The sequence below is a fragment of the Mustelus asterias genome, chromosome 29, assembly GCF_964213995.1.
Source record: "Mustelus asterias chromosome 29, sMusAst1.hap1.1, whole genome shotgun sequence".
In the NCBI taxonomy this organism is placed as follows: Eukaryota; Metazoa; Chordata; class Chondrichthyes; order Carcharhiniformes; family Triakidae; genus Mustelus; species Mustelus asterias.
Window position 1 is genome coordinate 24,958,991 of NC_135829.1, and position 23,691 is coordinate 24,982,681.

Below are 23,691 nucleotides of genomic sequence, written 5' to 3' on the forward strand. Positions count from 1 at the left end.
CCTATCCAATAGCTTCTTGATTATTGCACGAATGATTTGAAACTCGACAAATGAAAAGACACGCTTTAAAATCTTCTTACAATCTGTTTAGAAACATAGAAAAACTACAGCACAAAACAGGCCCTTCGGCCCCACAAGTGTGCTGAACATATCCCTACCTTCCAGGCCTACCTATAACCCTCCATCCTATTAAGTCCCATGTACTCATCCAGGAGTCTCTTAAAAGACCCTATTGAGTTTGCCTCCATCACCACTGACGGCAGCCGATTCCACTCGCCCACCACCCTGTGTGTGAAAAACTTCCTCCTAACATTTCCCCTGTACCTACCCCCCAGCACCTTATACCTGTGTCCTCTTGTAGCAGCCATTTCCACCCTGGGAAAAAGCCTCAGAGAGTCCACCCGATCTATGCCTCTCAACATCTTATATACCGCTATTAGGGCTCTCATCCTACGTCTCTCCAAAGAGAAAAGACCGAGCTCCCTCAGCCTATCCACATAAGACATGCCACTCAATCCAGGCAACATCCTTGTAAATCGCCTCTGGACCCTTTCAATCTTTTCCACATCCTTCCTGTAATGAGGCGACCAGAACTGAGCACAGTACTCCAAGTGGGGTCTGACGAGGGTCTTATATAGCTGCATCATTATCCCCGGACTCCGAAACTCAATCCCTCGATTGATAAAGGCCAGCACACCATATGCCTTCTTAACCACCTCCTCCACCTGCAGGGCCGATTTTAGAGTCCTATGGACCCGGACCCCAAGGTCCTTCTGATCCTCTGCAATACTAAGTGTCTTTCTCTTTAGATTGTACTCCTTCATCCCATTTGACCTGCCAAAATGGACCACTACGCATTTATCTGGGTTGAAGTCCATCTGCCACTTCTCTGCCGAGTCTTGCATCCTATCTATGTCCCTCTGTAACTTCTGACATCTCTTCAGACTATCCACAACCCCACCAACCTTCGTGTCGTCGGCAAACTTACCAACCCATCTCTCCGCTTCCTCATCCAGGTCATTTATGAAAATGACAAACAGCAAGGGTCCTCGAACAGATCCCTGGGGCACACCACTGGTGACCGGCCTCCATTTAGAGAAAGACCCATCTATACCCATTCTCTGCCTCCTTTGGGCAAGCCAGTTCTGGATCCACAGGGCAGCAGCCCCTTGGATCCCATGCCCTCTCACTTTTTCCAGAAACCTTGCATGGGGGACCTTATTGAATGCCTTGCTGAAATCCATATAAACCACATCTACCGCTTTCCCTTCGTCAATGTGTTTAGTCACATTTTCGAAGAACTCCACCAGGCAAGTAAGGCACGATCTGCCTTTGACAAAGCCATGCTGAGTATTCTGGAGGATACTAAACCTCTCTAAATGCTCATACATCTAGTCCCTCAGGATTTTCTTCATCAGCTTACCAACCACTGAGGTTAGACTCACCGGTCGGTAATTTCTTTGCGTCATCTATGGAGACGGGAGAGGTGCCAGAGGATTGCGGATGTGGTGCCTATTTTCAAGAAGGGGAATAGGGATAGCCCAGGAAATTACCGACCGGTGAGTCTAACCTCAGTGGTTGGTAAGCTGATGGAGAAGATCCTGAGGGACAAGATTTATGAGCATTTAGAGAGGTTTAGTATGCTCAAGAATACTCAGCATGGCTTTGTCAAAGGCAGATCGTGCCTTACGAGCCTGGTGGAGTTCTTCGAAAATGTGACTAAACACATTGACGAAGGGGAAGCAGTAGATGTGGTTTATATGGATTTTAGCAAGGCGTTCGATAAGGTCCTCCATGCCAGGCTTCTAGAAAAAGTGAGAGGGCATGGGATCCAAGGGGCTGCTGCCCTGTGGATCCAGAAGTGGCTTGCCCAAAGGAGGCAGAGAGTGGATATAGATGGGTCTTTTTCTAAATGGAGGTCGGTCACCAGTGGTGTGCCCCAGGGATCTGTTCTGGGACCCTTGCTGTTTGTCATTTTCATAAATGACCTGGATGAGGAAGTGGAGGAATGTGTTGGTAGGTTTGCCGACGACACGAAGGTTGGTGGGGTTGTGGATAGTCTGGAGGGATGTCAGAAGTTACAAAGGGACATAGATAGGATGCAAAACTGGGCGGAGAAGTGGCAGATGGACTTCAACCCAGATAAATGCGTAGTGGTCCATTTTGGCAGGTCAAATGGGATGAAGGAGTACAATATAAAGGGAAAGTCACTTAGTACTGCAGAGGATCAGAAGGACCTTGGGGTCCGGGTCCATAGGACTCTAAAATCAGCCCCGCAGGTGGAGGAGGTGGTTAAGAAGGCGTGTGGTGTGCTGGCCTTTATCAATCGAGGGATTGTGTTTAGGAGTCCGGGGATAATGATGCAGCTATATAAGACCCTCGTCAGACCCCACTTGGAGTACTGTGCTCAGTTCTGGTCGCCTCATTACAGGAAGGATGTGGAAAAGATTGAAAGGGTGCAGAGGAGATTTACAAGAATGTTGCCTGGATTAAGTGGCGTGCCTTATGAGGATAGGCTGAGGGAGCTCGGTGTTTTCTCCTTGGAGAGACGTAGGATGAGAGGAGTCCTAATAGAGGTATATAAGATGTTGAGAGGCACAGATTGGGTGGACTCTCAGAGGCTTTTCCCCAGGGTGGAAATGGCTGCTACGAGAGGACACAGGTTTAAGGTGCTGGGGGGTAGGTACAGGGGAGATGTTACGGGGAAGTTTTTCACATAGGATGGTGGGCGAGTGGAATCGGCTGCTGTCAGTGGTGGTGGAATCGGTCTTTTAAGAGACTCCTGGATGAGTACATGGGACTTAATAGGATGGAGGGTTATAGGTAGGCCTGGAAGGTAGGGATATGTTCGGCACAACTTGTGGGGCCGTAGGGCCTGTTTTGTGCTGTAGCTTTTGTATGTTTCTATGTAACTCTAGACAGACATTCCTTGAAAAACTGCCACCTCTCTTCAGTACATTTCCCCGAGAATACCTCCTTCCAATTTACTCCTCTAATTTGCTGCCTTATTTCTTCATATTTCCCCTTACTCCATGTAAACGCTTTCCTAGCTTGCCTGATCCTCTCTTTTTCCAATGCAAGCATAAAGGAGATAGAGTTATGATCGCTATCCCCAAGATGCTCTCCCACCGAGAGATCTGATACCTGTCCAGTGTCAGATCAAGTACAGCCTCCCCTCTTGTAGGCTTGTCCACATGCTGTGTCAGGAAACGCTCCTGAACACACCTAATGTACTCCTCCCCATCCAATCCCCTTACCCTTGGGATATTCCAATCTATGTTTGGGAAATTAAAGTCTCCCATCACAACAACTCTGCTATTATTGCATCTCTCCAGGATCTGTTTCCCTATCTGCTCCTCCACCTCCCTGTCACGATTGGGCGGCCTGTAGAAAACTCCCAGCAAAGTGATCGACCCCTTCCCACTCCGAACTTCCACCCACATAGACTCTGTAGACAATCCCTCCACAGCATTCACCTCCTCTACAGTTGTGACACTATCCTTCATCAGCAGTGCCACTCCACCCCCTCTCTTGCCTCCCTCCCTGTCCTTCCTGAAACACCTGAATCCCGGCACCTGGAGTATCCAGTCCTGTCCCTGAGACATCCAAGTCTCCGTAATGGCCACCACATCACACTTCCAGGCATCGATCCACGCTCTGAGCTCATCCCCTTTATTCACTATACTCCTGGCATTAAAGTAAACACATCTCAATCCTTTGGTCTGAGCTCTCCCCTTCTCTATCCCTCGTCCATCCTCCCTCTTGCACTGTCTATAACCCTTCTCTGTTTGCGAGCTAACTTCCTCGCTCCCAGTCACCTCGTCTCGATCCCCTCCCCCCAACCTATCTAGTTTAAACTCTCCCCAGTAGCCTTAGCCAACCTTCCCGTCAGGATATTGGTCCCCCTGGGATTCAAGTGCCACCCGTTTTTTGTGTACAGGTCACACCTGCCCCTAAAGAGGTCCCAATGGTCCAGGAACCTGAATCCCTGCCCCCTGCACCAGTCCCTCAGCCACACATTCATCCTCCACCTCACTCCATTCCTGCCTTCACCCTCCCGTGGCACAGGCAGCAATCCTGAGATTACTACCTTTGCTTTCCTCCTTCTCAGCTGTCTCTCTAATTCCCGATACTGTCTTTTCATGACCCCTTCTTTCCCACATCAGCGGTACCAATATGTACCGCTACCTCTGGCTCCTCTCCCTCCCCCCTCAGGATTTCTGGGAGTCGACCAGCGACATCCTGGATCCCGGCCCCAGGGAGGCAGACCGCCATCCGAGACTCCCGCCTGCCTCCGCAAAAACGCCTGTCTGACCCCCTTACTGTCGAGTCCCCGATTAATACCGCCTTCCTCCTCCTTTCCTTAGCCCTCTGAGTTACAGGGCCGGACTCCACCCCGGAGACACGGCCACTGCTGCTTCCCCCAGGCGGGCTGTCCCCCCCAGCAGTACTTAGGCAGGAGTACTTGTTGTGTAGGGACACACCGACCGGGGTGCTCTCAATCACCCGAGCTTTACCCTTCCTGGCCGTCACCCACTTGGCCTCCTCCCGTGGCCCTGGTGTGACCACCTGATGATAGCTGTTGTCTATCACCTCCTCATTCTCCCTTAGCAGCCTAAGATCCTCGAGCTGCTGTTCCAGCTCCTTAACACGGTCCCTCAGGAACCGCAGCTCGACACACCCCTCACAGATGTGGATGTCCGGGAGGCCAGGTGCCTCCAGGACTTCCCACATCCTACACTGGGAACAACACACTGGCTTCACACTCATATTTGACCCTTTTTTACCAAGGCACACAGAGAAAAGTAAATAAGAATTAAAAACTAAGAATTAAAACTCACCCCTGCTCGCCCGAAGCCCTGTGAGCCAAAGCCCTTACAGCTCACACTCTGCTTCCCACTCACTCCGCTGCTTGCTCCCGATGCTGCCCGGTGTTCACTGCGGCCTCCCTTTTATACCTCCTGCGCGCTTTTTGGGAAGGATCCACCTCCTGGGTTTCCAGCTCTCATTTGCATCTTCCTTTCTTTTGAATTGCAACGTGCAGCTTCCACACAATCTCTCAGGCAGTCACTTCCCAACAGAATACTATTGTTTCAAAAAAATTGAATAAGTACACCAACCTTTCGATTACTTCAGATATCTGGCTTTATCTGAGAAATAAGATCATAACCATAAGAAATAGGAACAAGTGTCGGCCAATTGGCCCCATGAGTCTGCTCTGCCATTCAATAGCATCATGACTGAGTTGACATTCATCACATCCACTTTCCTGCACTTTTCCTATAATCCTTGCTCCCCTTATTGCTATATAATATATCTATCTCAACCTTAAATATACACCAGAACTCTGCCGCCACAGCTCTCTGGGCAAGGAGTTCCAAATACTGGTCCCCCTGGTCGGCGCTACATCGAGGGCCGAAGGGCCTGTACTGCGCTGTAATGTTCTATGTTCTATGTTAACACAGACACAAGATTCTTCCTCCTCTCATTCTTAAATAAGGGTCCCTTTATTCTGAGACTCTTCCATCCTCTCAGCATTTACCCTGTCAAGACCCTAAAGAATCCTATAGGTTTCAATGAGATCATGTCTCATTCTAAATTCCAATGAGTAGAGTGTCTAACCTTTGCTCAGAAGAAAATCCCTTCAAGCCATTGATGTATATTTTAGACAGATGTCATCCCAGCACTGATCCCTGTGGAACCCCACTGGTTACAAGTTGCCAATTTGAGAAATAACTCCTTCCCACCACGCAACTGTTTCCTGCCCATTAGCCAATTATTTATCCATGCCAGTCTGCTACCTCCCACACCATGGGCTCTTATCTTTTGACTTAACAATTTTTTTGAGGTACCTTGTCGAACGCCTTCTGAAATTCCAAATATAACATCTGCTGGTCCCGTCCCCTGTCCACTCTGGTCGATACTTCCTCAAAATACTCTATGAAGCTATGTTCTCTCTGCTTGATTTGATTAACAAAGAACAAAGAACAATACAGCACAGGAACAGGCCCTTCGGCCATCCAAGCCGGTGCCGCTCCCTGGTCCAAACTAGACCATTCTTTTGTATCCCTTCATTCCCACTCCGTTCATGTGGCTATCTAGATAAGTCTTAAACGTTCCCAGTGTGCCCGCCTCCACCACCTTGCCCGGCAGCGCATTCCAGGCCCCCACCACCCTCTGTGTAAAATATGTCCTTCTGATATCCGTGTTAAACCTCCCCCCCATCACCTTGAACCTATGACCCCTTGTGAACGTCACCACCGACCTGGGAAAAACTTCCTACCGTTCACCCTATCTATGCCTTTCATAATTTTATTCACCTCTATTAGGTCTCCCCTCATTCTCCGTCTTTCCAGTGAGAACAATCCCAGATTACCCAATCTCTCCTCAAAACTAAGCCCCTCCATACCAGGCAACATCCTGGTAAACCTCCTCTGCACTCTCTCTAAAGCCTCCACGTCCTTCTGGTCGTGTGGCGACCAGAACTGGACGCAGTATTCCAAATGCGGCCGAACCAACGTTCTATACATCTGCAACATCAGACCCCAACTTTTATACTCTATGCCCCGTCCTATAAAGGCAAGCATGCCTTTGCCCTCTTCACCACCTTCTCCACCTGTGACGTCACCTTCAAGGATCTGTGGACTTGCACACCCAGGTCCCTCTGCGTATCTATGTGTGCATAGATCCCTGAAAGTTGGGAATCAAGTAGATAAGGTTGTTAAGAAGGCATATGGTGTCTTGGCGTTTATTGGTAGGGGGATTGAATTTAGGAGTCGTAGCGTTATGTTGCAACTGTACACAACTCTGGTGCGGCCGCACTTGGAGTACTGTGTGCAGTTCTGGTCCCCACATTACAGGAAGGATGTGGAGGCTTTGGAGAGGGTGCAGAGGAGGTTTACCAGGATGTTGCCTGGTATGGAGGGGAGATCCTATGAGGAGAGGCTGAGGGATTTGGGATTGTTTTCGCTGGAAAGGCGGCGGCTAAGAGGGGATCTTATTGAAACATATAAGATGATTAGAGGTTTAGATAGGGTGGATAGTGATAGCCTTTTTCCTCTGATGGAGAAATCCAGCACGAGGGGGCATGGCTTTAAATTGAGGGGGGGTAGTTATAGAACCGATGTCAGGGGTAGGTTCTTTACCCAGAGGGTGGTGAGGGATTGGAATGCCCTGCCAGCATCAGTAGTAAATGCGCCTAGTTTGGGGGCGTTTAAGAGATCCGTAGATAGGTTCATGGACGAAAAGAAATTGGTTTAGGTTGGAGGGTCACAGTTTTTTTTTTTAACTGGTCGGTGCAACATCGTGGGCCGAAGGGCCTGTTCTGCGCTGTAATGTTCTATGTTCTATGTTCTATGTTCTATCTACACCCTTTATGGTTCTGCCATTTATCGTATAGCTCCCCCTACATTAGTTCTACCAAAATGCATCACTTCGCATTTATCTGGATTGAACTCCATCTGCCATTTCTTTGCCCAAATTTCCAGCCTATCTATATCTATCTGTAGCCTCTGACAATGTTCCTCATGATCTGCAAGTCCAGCCAATTTCGTGTCGTCTGCAAACTTACTGATCACCCCTTCTTCCAGATCGTTTATATAAATCACAAACAGCAGAGGTCCCAATACAGAGACCAATACAGAGCCCTGCGGAACACCACTAGTCACAGGCCTCCAGCCGGAAAAAGACCCTTCCACTACCACCCTCTGTCTTCTGTGACCAAGCCAGTTCTCCACCCATCTAGCCACCTCGCCTTTATCCCATGAGATCCAACCTTTTGCACCAACCTACCATGAGGTACTTTGTCAAACGCTTTACTAAAGTCCACATAGACGACATCCACGGCCCTTCCCTCATCAACTATTCTAGTCACTTCTTCAAAAAACTCCACCAGGTTAGTGAGGCATGACCTCCCTCTCACAAAACCATGCTGACTAACGTTAATGAGTTTATTCCTTTCTAAATGCGCATACATCCTATGTCTAAGAATCCTCTCCAATAACTTCCCTACCACAGACGTCAAGCTCACTGGCCTATAATTACCCGGGTTATCCTTCCTACCCTTCTTAAATAACGGGACCACATTAGCTATCCTCCAATCCTCTGGGACCTCACCTGTGTCCAGTGACGAGACAAAGATTTGCGTCAGAGGCCCAGTGATTTCATCTCTCGTCTCCCTGAGCAGCCTTGGATAGATTCCATCAGGCCCTGGGGATTTGTCAGTCTTTATATTCCATAAAAAACCTAACACTTCCTCTCTTGTAATGGAGATTTTCTCTAACGGTTCAACAGTCCCCTCCTTGACACTCCCAGTCAACATATCCCTCTCCTTTGTGAATACCGACGCTAAGTATTCATTTAGGATCTCCCCTACTTCTTTGGGCTCTAAGCGTAATTCCTCACTTTTGTTCCTGAGACGTCCGATTTTTTCCCCTGACAACCCTTTTGTTCCGAACGTATGAATAAAATGCCTTGGGATTCTCCTTAATCCGGGCTGCCAAGGACATTTCGTGAGCCCTTTTTGCCCTTCTAATTCCTCGTTTGAGTTCTTTGCTACTTTCTTTGTATTCCTCCAGAGCTCCCTCCGTTTTCTTTTTGACCAGTCCCTCAATTTCCCTGGTTATCCACGGTTCTCGAATCCTACCCTTCCTCACCTTTTTTTACAGGCACATGCCTGTCCTGCAGCCCTAACAACTGTTCCTTAAAAGACTCCCACATGCCAGATGTGGATTTACCCTCAAACAGCCTCTCCCAATCAACAGCTGCCAATTTCTGCCTAATCCCACTAAAGTTAGCCTTCCCCCAATCCAACACCTTACCCTTGGGACACCACTCATCCTTTTCCATCACTATCCTAAAGCGAACAGAATTGTGGTCATTATTTGCCACATGTTCCCCGACCAAAACTTTCAAGACCTGACCGGGCTCATTCCCCAGTACTAGGTCCAGTATAGCCCCCTCTCTAGTCGGGCTATCTACATATTGTTCCAAAGAACCTTCCTGTACGCATTTTACAAATTCCTCCCCATTCAGAGTCCCAGCTCTAAGCGATTTCCAGTCTAAACCAGGGAAATTGAAGTCTCCCACTACAACAACCCTATTTTTCCTGCACCTATTCAGTATCTCCTGACATATCCGTTCTTCCACTTCCCTTGGGCTGTTGGGCTGTAGTATACCCCCAACATAGTGACTGCGCCCTTCCTGTTTCTGAGCTCCACCCACAGTGACTCGTTACACGACCCCTCTGAATTGTCCTCTCTCTGCACCGCTGTAATATGCTCTCTAACTAATACTGCTACTCCCCCACCTCTTTTGACCCCTCCTCTGTCTCGCCTAAAACACTTGTACCCCGGAATATTCAGCTGCCAGTCCTGTCCCTCTTTCAACCAAGTCTCTGTCACCGCAACCACATCCAAATTCTTCGTAAGCATTAAGGCCCTAAGTTCGTCTGTCTTACCTGCTACGCTCCTTGCATTGAAGTAGATGCACTCCAGACCTCCAGGCCCAGTGAGGTCATCCTGCCCCAGAGTGCTCTTCTTCTTTGCCAGCCTGGTCCTGGCCCCAAGCTCGTGCCCAGCCTCTACACTTGTAGACCTAATTTTTTGATCCCCACCCCCCTGCCATATTAGTTTAAACCCACCCGAACTGCACTAGCAAAACTCCCAGCCAGGATATTCGTGCCCTTCCAATTTAGTTGTGACCCGTCCTTCTTGTACAGGTGCAAGAATATGATTTTCCAAATGTGCTGCTGTTATTTCCTTAATAATTCATTCCGAAATTTTGCAAACAATAGTTGTTTGGCTAATTAGCCAATAGGTACCCGCTTTTTGCCTCCCACTCTTTTGATTGGGGGTGTCATATTGTGGTGAACCATCGTTGGTTCCCACTGGATAGTACTGAGCCAGGGTCTGGCCAGTACTACAAGGATGTACATATGTTACTGTTGGGTTAGGGATGGGTTGTGCTACTTGTTGCTGTTGGGGTTAGGGTGGGGTTGTTACACCTTTGTATTGTAGTGTTGTGGTACATCCCAGTCGGGCTCCGCCTCCTGGGGAGAGGTATAAAGGTCCCTGTTCGGGCTGGGACCCCTCAGTCTGGGATCGTGTATATAATTATTGGCTGCTTCATTACAGTAAATAAAAGCCTTTATTTCCCGAACATCTAGCCTCGTGTATGATAACGCGCATCAATTTTATTTACTGTTGTTAAACTCTCGTCGAAGGAAAAAAAAAAAGAGAGTATGGAGCAGATACTGAAGCCAGAACGCCTTACACTAGATCCACGTGCGGTGGGCGCCTCTAACACCTTCGACCACTGGCTGAAGTGTTTCGAAGACTACCTGGCAGCCTCCGCAGCGGTCACCACAGATGATGACAGACTCCGAGTCCTCCATGCGAGGGTGAGCGACACTGTCTACCTCGCGATCCGTGCGGCCATCGATTACACAAAGGCCCTCGAGCTTCTGAAGAAGCATTATATCAAACGGCCCAATGAAATACACGCTCGTTACCTCTTAGCCACTCGACGACGGCAGTCTGGCGAAACGATGGAGGAATATGTGAACGAGCTCCTACAGCTAGCCAGGGGCTGCAACTGCAAAGCTGTGTCGGCTGAGCAGAGTATGAACGACTTCGCCCGAGATGCGTTTGTGGCGGGAGTCGGATCGTCGTACATTCGACTTAAACTATTGGAGAAAGGTAACCTTGACCTTACCCAGGCAATCGAGCTAGGGGAGATGCTGGAGACGGCCTGCAAAAGCCTAGTATTGTATCCGGAAGACCACGTGGAGACAACGTGGCAGGAGCAGTCGCCAATCCCTCCTCGTCCCTCGGGTTCGAAATGCTGTGTAATGGCGTGCTCACACTCGGGCCAGACGACGGCAGCAGCTCCGGGCGGCCCGCGGTGTTACTTCTGTGGGGGAGCGAAGCATACTCGGCAACGGTGTCCCGCTAAGGCTGTGTTGTGCTCCGCCTGCGGTAAGAAGGGGCACTATTCGAAAGTGTGCCGATCTAAATCTAGGAATGGCAGTGCGGCCTGCGATTCTTCAGAGCTCGGCTCTTCGTCGTCAAAATCATCGAGGGGTTCGTCCACGTGCGAGGCCAGGACGACGCCATTATGGTCGACGGAGTCGGAGGTGTGTGACCACCAGGGGTCGCTGAGTTTGGCGCCATCACCCACGTGCGACTTATGGGAGCGGCCATGTTGGTCGGCACCGACCGCGAACGACCAGCAGGGGTCCTCCTCGTCGATTTCAGCTGCCTGCAGTGGCGCTCATGAACCAACAGTGGCGTCGATCATCCTGGACCAGGCCAAGCCTCATAGACTTCACAAATCTATGATGAACATCCAGGTAAATGACCACGTGATTTATTGTCTGTTTGACAGCAGGAGCACTGAGAGCTTTATCCACCCAGACACTGTGAAGCGGAGTGGACTCCGGATTCAACCTGCCAAACAGACAATCTCTATGGCATCGAGGTCGCGGTCTGTCACCGTGCTAGGGAGTTGCGTGGTAACTTTGACGGTGCAAGGCACAGTTTACGAGCATTTCAAGCTCCTAGTGTTGCCGTACCTTTGCGCGCCAATACTTCTCGGACTAAACTTCATGGTCCACTTGAGGAGTGTAACCCTACAGTACAGTGGGCCACTCCCTTCACTGTCAGTGGGAGAACAGCAGCCTCCAAATTGCCCAACGCGCCCCGCCTGTAGCCTCTCGACGCTGAAGATCACCACACCCTCCCTGTTCCAGAATCTTGTGTCAGGCTGCAAGCCCATTGCGACTAAAAGTAGGCGTTACAGCGCTGAGGATCGGATCTTCATTCGATCTGAGGTTCAGCGGCTCCTCAAAGAAAGGATCATACAACCCAGCGCTAGTCCGTGGAGGGCGCAGTGGTCAAGAGCGGGAACAAACCCCGGATGGTCATTGACTACAGTCAGACCATTAATCGATACACGCAGCTGGATGCGTATCCTCTCCCACGCATATCTGATATGGTCAATCAGATTGCGCAGTACCGGGTGTTCTCCACCATAGACCTCAAATCCGCCTACCACCAACTCCTCATTCGCCCAGAGGACCGACAATACACGGCCTTTGAGGCGGATGGTCGCTTGTATCATTTTCTTAGGGTTCCCTTTGGTGTCACCAATGGGGTCTCGGTCTTCCAGCGTGCTATGGACCGAATGGTGGACCAGAACGGGCTGCGGGCTACCTTCCCGTTCCTGGATAATGTCACCATCTGCGGACATGACCAGCAGGACCACGACACGAATCTCCTGAATTTCCTAGGCACTGCATCTCGCCTGAACCTGACCTACAACAGGGAGAAGTGTGTGTTTCGTACGCGCCATTTAGCCATCCTAGGATACGTGGTGGAAAACGGGGTCATTGGCCCTGATCCAGACCGTATGCGCCCCCTTTCTGAACTTCCCTTGCCCGCGAGTGCAAAAGCACTGAGAAGATGCTTAGGCTTCTTCTCTTATTATGCGCAGTGGGTTCCCAATTACGCGGACAAAGCCCGTCCGCTCATTAAGTCCACGACTTTTCCCCTAACGCCAGAGGCCCGATTGGCCTTCGATAAATTAAAAGCCGACATCGCGAAAGCTACGATGCACGCTGTTGACGAGTCCATCCCCTTTCAGGTGGAGAGCGATGCATCTGATTTCGCCCTGGCCGCCACACTTAACCAGGCGGGCAGGCCCGTCGCATTATTTTCCCGCACCCTCCAAGGCCCCGAAATCCGGCATTCAGCGGTGGAAAAGATGGCCCAGGCCATTGTGGAGGCCGTCAGGCACTGGCGCCATTACTTGGCGGGAAAACGGTTCACCCTGATCACGGACCAGCGGTCCGTGGCGTTCATGTTTAATAACACGCAGAGGGGCAAGATCAAGAATGACAAGATCTTGCGGTGGAGAATTGAACTCTCCACCTATAACTACGACATCATGTACCGTCCAGGGAAACTCAATGAGCCCGCGGATGCCCTCTCACGTGGAACATGCGCCAGTATACAGGAGGACCGTTTGCAGGCTCTCCATAATGACCTATGCCATCCTGGGGTCACTCGGCTCTACCACTTTATAAAAGCCCGCAACCTGCCCTACTCGGTGGAGGACGTCAGGTCCGTTACAAGAAGCTGTCGGGTTTGCGCGGAATGCAAACCGCACTTTTACCGACCTGACCGGGCACATTTAGTCAAGGCCACTCGTCTCTTCGAGAGACTGAGTGTCGATTTTAAGGGCCCCCTTCCCTCAACAGATCGGAATGTGTACTTCCTCAATATCATTGACGAGTACTCTAGGTTCCCTTTTGTTGTTCCCTGCTCTGATACATCCGCTGCCACGGTTATCAAGGCACTCCGTGATCTCTTTACCCTGTTCGGGTACCCCGGCTACATTCACAGCGACAGGGGCTCGTCGTTCATGAGCGATGACTTGAGGCAATTCCTGCTCTCATACGGGATTGCCTCTAGTAGGACCACGAGCTACAACCCTAGGGGTAACGGACAGGTGGAACGTGAGAATGCTACAGTCTGGAAGGCTGTCTTACTGGCGTTGAAGTCAAAAAGTCTTCCAGTCTCCCGTTGGCAAGAGGTGCTCCCTGATGCGCTCCATTCCATACGCTCACTCCTGTGTACGGCAACCAATGCTACTCCCCATGAGAGGATGTTTTCATTCCCTCGGAAGTATTCCTCGGGGACCTCATTACCGTCTTGGTTGATGTACTCAGGACCCGTCCTCCTGCGGCGACATGTAAGGGCCCGCAAGTCCGACCTGTTGGTCGAACAGGTCCATCTCCTCCACGCCAACCCTCAGTATGCCTATGTGGCATACCCTGACGGGCGAGAGGACACGGTCTCGATCCGAGACCTGGCGCCAGCAGGGGACGTAGCAACCCCTGTCGCTCCCATACCCCCTGTTACAAACCCCTTAACTCTTGTTTCTCCCCCGGACACGGCGCAGGCAGCGTCGGGACCATTGCTTAACCCTTTTACTCCCGTGTACAGCTTGCCTGAGTCCAGAGGATGGTCGCCACTGCAGGGCGTGTCAGGACTCCATGGACTACCGCCACCTCAGGGTCAACCGGCCTGTGAGTCCGTGGAAGAACAGCTGGACGCCGCCTTGGGGAGAACGCCACCGCAAGTACCTACTCCGGTGTCACCGCCGGTATTGAGGAGGTCACAACGACGGTGCGGTCCCCCTGACCGTCTGAACTTATAGGCTGATGACATTTTATTCTGTTTTTGTACCCCGCCGGCCTTTGTTCTCAAAGGAGGGGTGAATGTGGTGAACCATCGTTGGCTCCCACTGGATGGTACTGAGCCAGGGTCTGGCCAGTACTACAAGGATGTACATATGTTACTGTTGGGTTAGGGATGGGTTGTGCTACTTGTTGCTGTTGGGGTTAGGGTGGGGTTGTTACACCTTTGTATTGTAGTGTTGTGGTACATCCCAGTCGGGCTCCGCCTCCTGGGGAGGGGTATAAAGGTCCCTGTTCGGGCTGGGACCCCTCAGTCTGGGATCGTGTATATAATTATTGGCTGCTTCATTACAGTAAATAAAAGCCTTTATTTCCCGAGCATCTAGCCTCGTGTATGATAACACGCATCACATATTGACAGTTTTCAAATCCTCCAGTCCCGCTCCAGAACGCAAGAATCTTTGGAATGTTAGAACCAATGCATCTGCTATCCCTGCAGCTCCATTTTTGCATCTTATGATGCAAGCCTGGTGGCACAGTGCTACTGCCTCACAGTGCTACTGCCTCACAGTGCTACTGCCTCACAGTGCTGCTGCCTCACACTGCCGGGGACTCGCGTTTGATTCCCGGCTTGCATCACTGTCTGTTTGGATTGGGACATTCTCCCCGTGCCCATGTAGGTTTCCTCCGGGTGCTCCGGTTTCCTCCAACAGTCTAAGATGTGTGGGTTAGGTTGACATACACAAGGATCTGTGCTGGGTTCCTTACTGTTAGATAAACGACAGATGGCTATATGTGGGGGAGGCTTAGTAATTTTGCGGATGACAGAAAATTTGGTTGGGTGGTTAACAGTGGGTCTGAGTGCCTTGGGCACAAGAAGATATGGACGGGATGGTCAAATGGGCTCAGAAGTGGCAGATGGAATTTATCCCTGAAAAGAGTAAGGTGACACACAGTGGAGGGAGTAATTTGACAAGGCAGAACTCAATGAACGGTATGACACTCGGACGTTCAGTGGGAAGAAGAGAGCTTGTCCTGTTTGTCCACAGATCTCTGAAGACGGAAAGGCATTTTTGTAGGGTGGTGAAAAGACATGAAGAACTTGTGCCTTTATGAGTTGAGGCATAGATTGCAAATGGAGGGAGGTCATGTTGGAGTTGTATAGAACAATGTTGAGGCCACAGCTAGAGTACTGTGTGCAGTTTTGGTCGGCTCACTATAGAAAGGATGTGATCGCACAGGAGAGGGTGCACCAGGATATCGCTTTGGATGGAACATTTAAGTTTTGAAGAGAAGTTGGATAGGCTTGGGTTATTTCCGTTGGAGCCGAGAAGACAGATGGGTGACTGATCGAGGTGCACACGATAATGGAGGACATGGACAGTGTGGATAGCGAGCAGCTGTCCCCCTTAGTTAAATGGCCAGTCAAAAGGGGTCATAGGTTCAAGGTGAGGGGCGGGAGGTTTAGAGGGGATGTGAGGAAAAACATTTTTACACAGATGGTGGTGATGGTCTGGAATGTGCTGCCTGGGAGGGTGGTAGGCACAGGTTGCCTCACATACTTTAAGATGTACCTGGATGGGCACTTGGCACGTCATAACATCCAAGGTTATGGGCCAAGTGCTCGTGAATGGGATGAGGTGAGAGGTCAGTTTTTCCATGCTTGTCAGTGCAGACTTATAGAACTCAGCCCACCTAGCCTCCACCATCCACGATCCTACCCAGGGCCTGTCCTGATCACCTCATGCATTTACCCTAGCTAGTTCCCTGACACTAAGGGGCAATTTAGCATGGCCAATCCACCATGGCCAATCCACCTATGACGCACATCTTTGGACAGTGGGAGGAAAGCAGAGCACCAGGAGGAAACCCACGCAGACACGGAGAGAATGTGCAAACTCCACACAGACAGTGACCCGAGCAGTGATCCGAACTCGGATCCCTGGTGCTGTGAGGCAGCAGTGCCAACCACTGTGCTATCGTGTCACCAGGCCTGCACCCGAGGATCCTAAAATGCAGCTGAAGAGATAGTAGATGCATTGGTTATAACATTCCAAAAATCCATAGATTCTGGAGCGGGACTGGAGGATTGGAAAACTGTCAAAGTGACATCCCTATCGAAAAGGGGTCTGGAGGCAAAAAGCAGGTAAAAAAATGGCCGGTTGGCCTCTTTGGCACTATGATTCCAGGAATTTGGAAAAATAAACATACAAAAACACATTCAGAAACACAGAGAATCAGAAACACGCGCAGACAGAAGATCATATCAACGAATGTTCAACCAGAGAAATATAAACACACAGACAGAAGAACAATAGTATACTCACTCTAACGGACAATGCGAAATACATATATGAAACATAGAAACATAAAATCACAGAAGATAGGAGCAGTAGGAGGCCATTTGGCCCTTTGAGCCTGCCCTGCCATTCATAACCTTTGATACCATTCGCCCCAAGTACTACATCCAGCACCTCTTGACTGTATTCAGTGTTTTGGCATCAATTCCTTCCTGTGGTGATTAATTCCACAGGCTCACCACTCTTTCGGTGAAGAAATGTCTCCTCGCCTCCGTACTAAATGGTCTACCCTGAATCCTCAGACTGTGGCCCCTGGTTCTGGACTACCCCACCATCGGGAATACCCTCGCTGCATCTACCCTGCCTAGTCCTGTTAGAATTGTATAAGTCTCTATGAGGTCCACCCCCCCCGCCCCGGACATTCGTCTGAACTCCAGCGAAAACAATCCTAACCCAGTCAATCTCTCCTCATACATCAGTCCCGCCATCCACGGAATCAGCCTAGAAAACCTTTGCTACACTCGCTCGAGAGCAAGAACATCCTTCCTCAGAAAAGGAGACCAAAACTGCATACAATACTCTAGGTGTGGCCTCACCAAGGCCCTGTATAATTGCAACAACACATCCCCGCTCCTGTACTGGAAACCTCGCAATGAAGGCCAATATACCATTTGCCTTCTTTACCGCCTGCTGCACCTGCATGCTTACCTTCAGTGACTGGTGCACAAGGACACCCAGGTCCACTGCACACTCCCCTCTCTAATTTTACAGCTATTCATGCAGCATTTGCCTTCTTGTTTTGGCTTCCAAAGTGAATAACCTCACATTTATCCAAATGATACTGCATCTGCCATTGGCCTGCTCAGTCAACTAACCAGTCCCGGTCATTCTGAAGGATCTCTGCATCCTGGTCACAGTTCACCCTCCCACCCAACTTGGTATCATCTGCAAACTTTGAGTTGTTACATTTTGTTCCCTCATTCAAATCATTCATATATATTGTGAACAGCTGGGGCTCATGCATCGATCCCTGTGGCCCCCCACTAGTTACTGCCTGCCAATTTGAAAAGCACCCATTAATTTCTACTCTTTGTTTCCTCTCTGCCAAGTAGTTTTCTATCCCTCTCAATACACTTCCCACAATCCCTTGAGCTTTATCTTGCGTGATAATCCCTGATGTGGGACATTGTCAAACGCTTTCTGAGAGTCCAAATATACCACATCGACTGGCTCCCCTTGTCTACTCTACTACTAGTTACATCTTCAAAGAATTCCAACAAATATATCAAGCATGATTTCCCCTTCATAAATCCATGCTCACTCTGTCTAACCCTGGCACTGGTTTCTAAATGCTCTGCTATATAGTCCTTGATAACGGATTCGAGAATTTCTCCCACTACTGATGTCTATAATTCTCTTTTTTTCACTACCTCCCTTTTTGAAAATTGGAGTGACATTAACTACCCTCCACTCTGCAGGGACTGTTCCAGAGTTTATAGAATACTGGAAGATGACCACCAATGCATCCAGTATTTCTAGAGCTACTTCCTTAAGTACTCTGGGATGTAGATCATCAGGCACTGGGGATTTATCCGCCTTCAATGCCATCAATTTTCCCAATTCTCTACTAATATTGAACTCCCTCAGTTCTCTCTCAGTTTGCACATTCTGGAGTTTGCACATTCTCCTCGTGCCTGCGTGGGTTTCCTCCAGGTGCTCCGGTTTCCTCCCACAGTCCAAAGATGTGCGGGTTAGGTTGATTGGCCATGCTAAAAATTGCCCTTAGTGTCCTGAGATGCGTAGGTTAGAGGGATTAGTGGGTAAATATGTAGGGATGTGGGGGTAGGGCCTGGGTGGGATTGTGGTCGGTGCAGACTCGATGGGCCGAATGGCCTCTTTCTGTACTGTAGGGGTTCTATGATTTCTCTCATTAAATCTTGCATTCTCCAACATTTCTGGCATCTGATTTGTGTCCTCTTTTGTGAAGACAGAACCATAATATGTATTCAGTTGCTCAGCCATTTCTTTGTCCCCTATTGTACTGTCTGAAGGGGATTTACATTTGACTTCACCAATCTTTCTCTTCATGTATATATAGAAATTCTTAGTGTCAGTTTTTATGTTCCCAGCAAGCTTACTTTTGTACTGTATTCGACCCCTCTTAATCAATCCCTTGGTCCTTTTTTGCTGAATTATAAACTGCTCCCAATCCTCAGACCTATTATTTTTCTTGGCCTGCATGCTTCTTCCTGAGATCAGATTATCTGTCTAATTTTCTTCTCAAGCCAAGGATTGGCCCTCTTACGCATTTTGCTTTTGTGCCAGACAGGACTAAAACGTTGCTGCAGGTCCCCCATGCAGAAGAACATAAGAAATAGGAGCCATCTAGCCCCTCAAGCCTGCTCCGCCATTCAATAAGATCATGGCTGATCTGATAATGGGTTCAGTTCCACTTACCCGCCCGCTCCCCATAACCCTTAATTCCCTTAATGGTTAAAAATCTATCTATCTGTGACTTAAACACATTTAACAAGGTAGCCTCTACTGCTTCATTGGGCAGAGACTTCCAAAGATTCACTACCCTCTGGGAGAAGTAGTTCCTCCTCAACTCTGTTCTAAATGGACTCCCCCGTATTTTGAGGCTATGCCCCCTAGTTCTTGTTTCCATTTTAAGTGGAAATAGCCTCGCTGCTTCTACCCTGTCTAGCCCCTTCATTATCTTATATGTCTCTATAAGATCTCCCCTCAACCTTCTAAACTCCAATAAGTACAGGCCCAGTCTACTCAATCTTTCCTCATAAGCTGACCCCCTCATCTCCGGAATCAACCCGGTGAACCTTCCCTGTACCCCCTCCAAAGCTAATATATCCTTTCTTAAATAAGGGGACCAAAATTGTACACAGTACTCTAGGTGCGGCGTCACCAGTACCCTGTACAGTTGCAGCATGACCTCCCTGCTTTTATACTCCATCCCTCTCGCGATAAAGGCCAACATTCCATTTGCCTTCTTGATCACCTGCTGCACCTGCAAACTGAGTTTTTGTGACTCATGCACAAGGACCCCACGTCCCTCTGTGCGTTTGTCATTGCCTATCCACTGACATCCCTATAAGTAACTCTCCCTAATCTATCAAGGCCAACTCACGCCTCATATCCTCAGTTTTCTTTATTAAGATTCAACATCTTAGCCTCTGAATCAACGACTTCACTCTCCATCTTGATAAAATATTCTATCATGTTTCGGTTGCTCATCTCCAAGGGGTCTCGTACAGCTAGATTGGCAATTATTCCATTCTCATTGCACAGTACCCAGTCTAAGATGGCCTGCTCTTTAGTTGGTTCCTCCACATATTGTTCAAGAAAACCATCCCGTATACACTCCAGGAATTCCTAGTCTATGGCATTGTGGCTAATTTGATATGCCCAATCTACGTGCGGATTAAAATCACCCATGACCACCGATATTCCCTTATGACATGCATCTCTAATTTCGTTGTATGTCAACGAACATCACCACCGCAGTTTGGAGTCTATATATGCCACCGACTATTTTTTTTTGCCCCTTGGTATTTCTCAAATCTGCCCATACAGACTCCACTATGTCAGAGCTAATATCGTTTTTCACTATTGTGTTCATTTCTTCGTTAATCAGCAGTGTCAATCCACTAACTTTTCCTTTATGCCTGTCCTTCTAAATATTGAATACCCTGGGAGATTCAATTCTAACTCCTCGTCACCCTGCAGCCATGTCTCCAAATCCGAATTATGTCGTACCCGTTTACCTCTATAAGCATGGACACACTAAGAAATGGACACTCACACAGACAGAAAGCTTCAGTCACAAACATCAGCAAACACAATGGCACTCTCACACAGAGGGAATAGCACTTACTTAAACACAGAGAATCTCAAATGCATGCATGCACACCTGCACTCACACTCAACTATTAGTAAACAACACACACACATTGACATTAATTCACGCACACACTCAGATAAAAAATGCACACAAAGAGAACAATCATGCATACCGAAATACAAACACAGCGAAAACAGAAACAGACACAGATAGAACAATCATACACTTGAACAGTCAGACGTACAGAAACAGAAACACACATACAAACTGCAGATCAATGATATGCACACAAACACAGGCACAAACAGAAACAAACGCACAGAACAATCACACACAAACACATACAGAGAGCAACAGAAAAACAACCATACAAACGCACACTCTGACACACAGTGAGGAAAACAAACACACACACGCAGAACAATCATACACATGAACATTAACCTCAGGGAGAAGTAAATACACACACAACCAAAGAAAACCAATCATACAGGCAAACGGAAAAAAACAGAAATACATAAACACAGACACTCAGTGAAACACATGCACATACAGACAGACAGCTTCACTCACAGGCATCAGCAAACACAATGACATTCACATATGGTAAAATTCCTCAAAACAAAAATCACCAAAGCATGCTTAGACACATGCTTTCGCATTGAGAAATATACACAAGCACTGGCACACACATTGCCATTTATTCACACACACACTCAGACACACAACAATACAGAACTACACAGATAAACAGTGATGCTCACACTCAAACGCAGAAAAACACAAACAGAAGAACCATCATGCACACTCAAACACACAGAAAAAGAAACACTGACATACAGTGGAATAATCATGCACGTACATACTCAAACACAGAAACAGAAACACACAAACACAAATTCTAACATGCAGAAAAATAGAAAAACGCACACACAGAACATTCACATGTCCACTGAGACATGCACGCACGCACACACAACAATCATACAGATGCACAATCACACACACAGAGAAACAGAAACACACACACAGAACAATCATGCTCACACTGAAATCAACAAAATAAAACAAACAAATGCATTGGTTCACAAGAAAACGCATGCACTCACAAAGACATCTTCACTCACAGACATCAACAAACATAATGACAGACACACAAGACGCGCACACACACATAGAAGAAGCATCATACAGCCGCAGTGAAACAGAAAGGCACGGGCAGAATAACAATCATACAAATGCACACTCAGCGACAGAGAGAAATATAAATACACACACAGAAGAACAATCATACAGTCAAACGGACAAACAGAAATAAATAAATGCCGAGGCACACAAAGAAACTTATGCATACACACACAGACATCTGCAAGAAAAAAAATGACATATCCAGGCACACTGACACACACACAACTTTGATCATACAGACGCACACTCAAACAGAAAAAATATGGAACAACAATCATGCAGACGCACACAAAGAGAAGCATGATCATGAAGAAACACACAAAACACACTCACACACACACAGTCACAGAGAAACAGAAACTCACACACAAAAAAATAACCATGCTCACACTCAAAAGTAAGAAGTTTAACAACACCAGGTTAAAGTCCAACAGGTTTATTTGGTAGCAAAAGCCACACAAGCTTTCGGAGCCTTAAGCTCCTTCTTCAGGTGAGTGGGAATTCTGTTCACAAACAGGGCATAAAAAGACACAAACTCAATTTACAGAATAATGGTTGGAATGCAAATACTTACAGCTAATCAAGTCTCCAAAAAATAGTTTACCGAATATTAACGATCGAGTGTCCGTAGGAGGAGAGGTACTCAATACAATTATTGTTACTAGAGAGGCAGTGCTTGGTAGGCTAACGGGACTGAAGGTGGACAAGTCCCCGGGCCCGGATGGAATGTATCCCAGGGTACTGAAAGAAATGTCAGAGGTAATAGCGGATGCGTTAGTAGTTATTTACCAAAATTCACTGGACTGAACTGCACTGAATGAAGGCTGGGGTAGTGCCAGCTGATTGGAAAACGGCTACTGTTACGCCGCTGTTTAAAAAAGGAAGTAGACAAAAGGCGGGTAACTACAGTCCGGTTAGCTTAATGTCTGTAGTTGGGAAAATGCTGGAATCCATCATTAAAGGAGGAATAGCAGGCCATCTGGATAAGAATGGTTCGATCAAGCAGACGCAGCATGGATTCATGAGTGGAAAGTCATGTTTGATGAACTTACTGGATTTTTATGAAGATGTGACTAGTGCGGTTGACGGAGGGGAACCGGTAGATATGGTGTTTTTGGATTTCCAAATGGCATTCGAGAAGGTGCCTCACAAAAGGTTGCTGCAGAAGATTGGGGCACACGGAGTTGGGGGTAGGGTGTTAGCGTGGATTGGGGATTGGCTATCCAATAGGAAGCAGAGAGTTGGAATAAATGGGTGCTTTTCTGGTTGGCAGATGGTGACTAGTGGCGTGCCGCAAGGATCAGTACTGGGGCCTCAACTGTTTACTATTTACATAGATGATCTGGAGGAGGGGACTGAGTGTAGGGTAACAACGTTTGCTGACGACACGAAGATAAGTGGGAAAGTGAATTGCGTGGAGGAAGCGGAAGGTCTGCAGAGAGATTTGAATAGGCTGAGTGAGTGGGCGAGGATCTGGCAGATGGAGTATAACGTTGGCAAATGTGAGGTTATTCACTTTGGAAGAAATAATAGCAAATTGGATTATTATTTAAATGGAAAGAAATTACAACGTGCTACTGTGCAAAGGGACCTGGGGGTCCTTGTGCATGAGTCGCAAAAACTCAGTCTACAAGTACAACAGGTGATCAAGAAGGCAAATGGGATGTTGGCATTTATCGTGAGGGGGATGGAATATAGAACATAGAACAGTACAGCACAGAACAGGCCCTTCAGCCCACGATGTTGTGCCGAGCTTTGTCTGAAACCAAGATCAAGCTATCCCACTCCCTATCATCCTGGTGTGCTCCATGTGCCTATCCAATAACCGCTTAAATGTTCCTAAAGTGTCTGACTCCACTATCACTGCAGGCAGTCCATTCCACACCCCAACCACTCTCTGCGTAAAGAACCTACCTCTGATATCCTTCCTATATCTCCCACCATGTCCCCTATAGTTATGCCCCCTTGTAATAGCTCCATCCACCCGAGGAAATAGTCTTTGAACGTTCACTCTATCTATCCCCTTCATCATTTTATAAACCTCTATTAAATCTCCCCTCAGCCTCCTCCGCTCCAGAGAGAACAGCCCAAGCTCCCTCAACCTTTCCTCATAAGACCTACCCTTCAAACCAGGCAGCATCCTG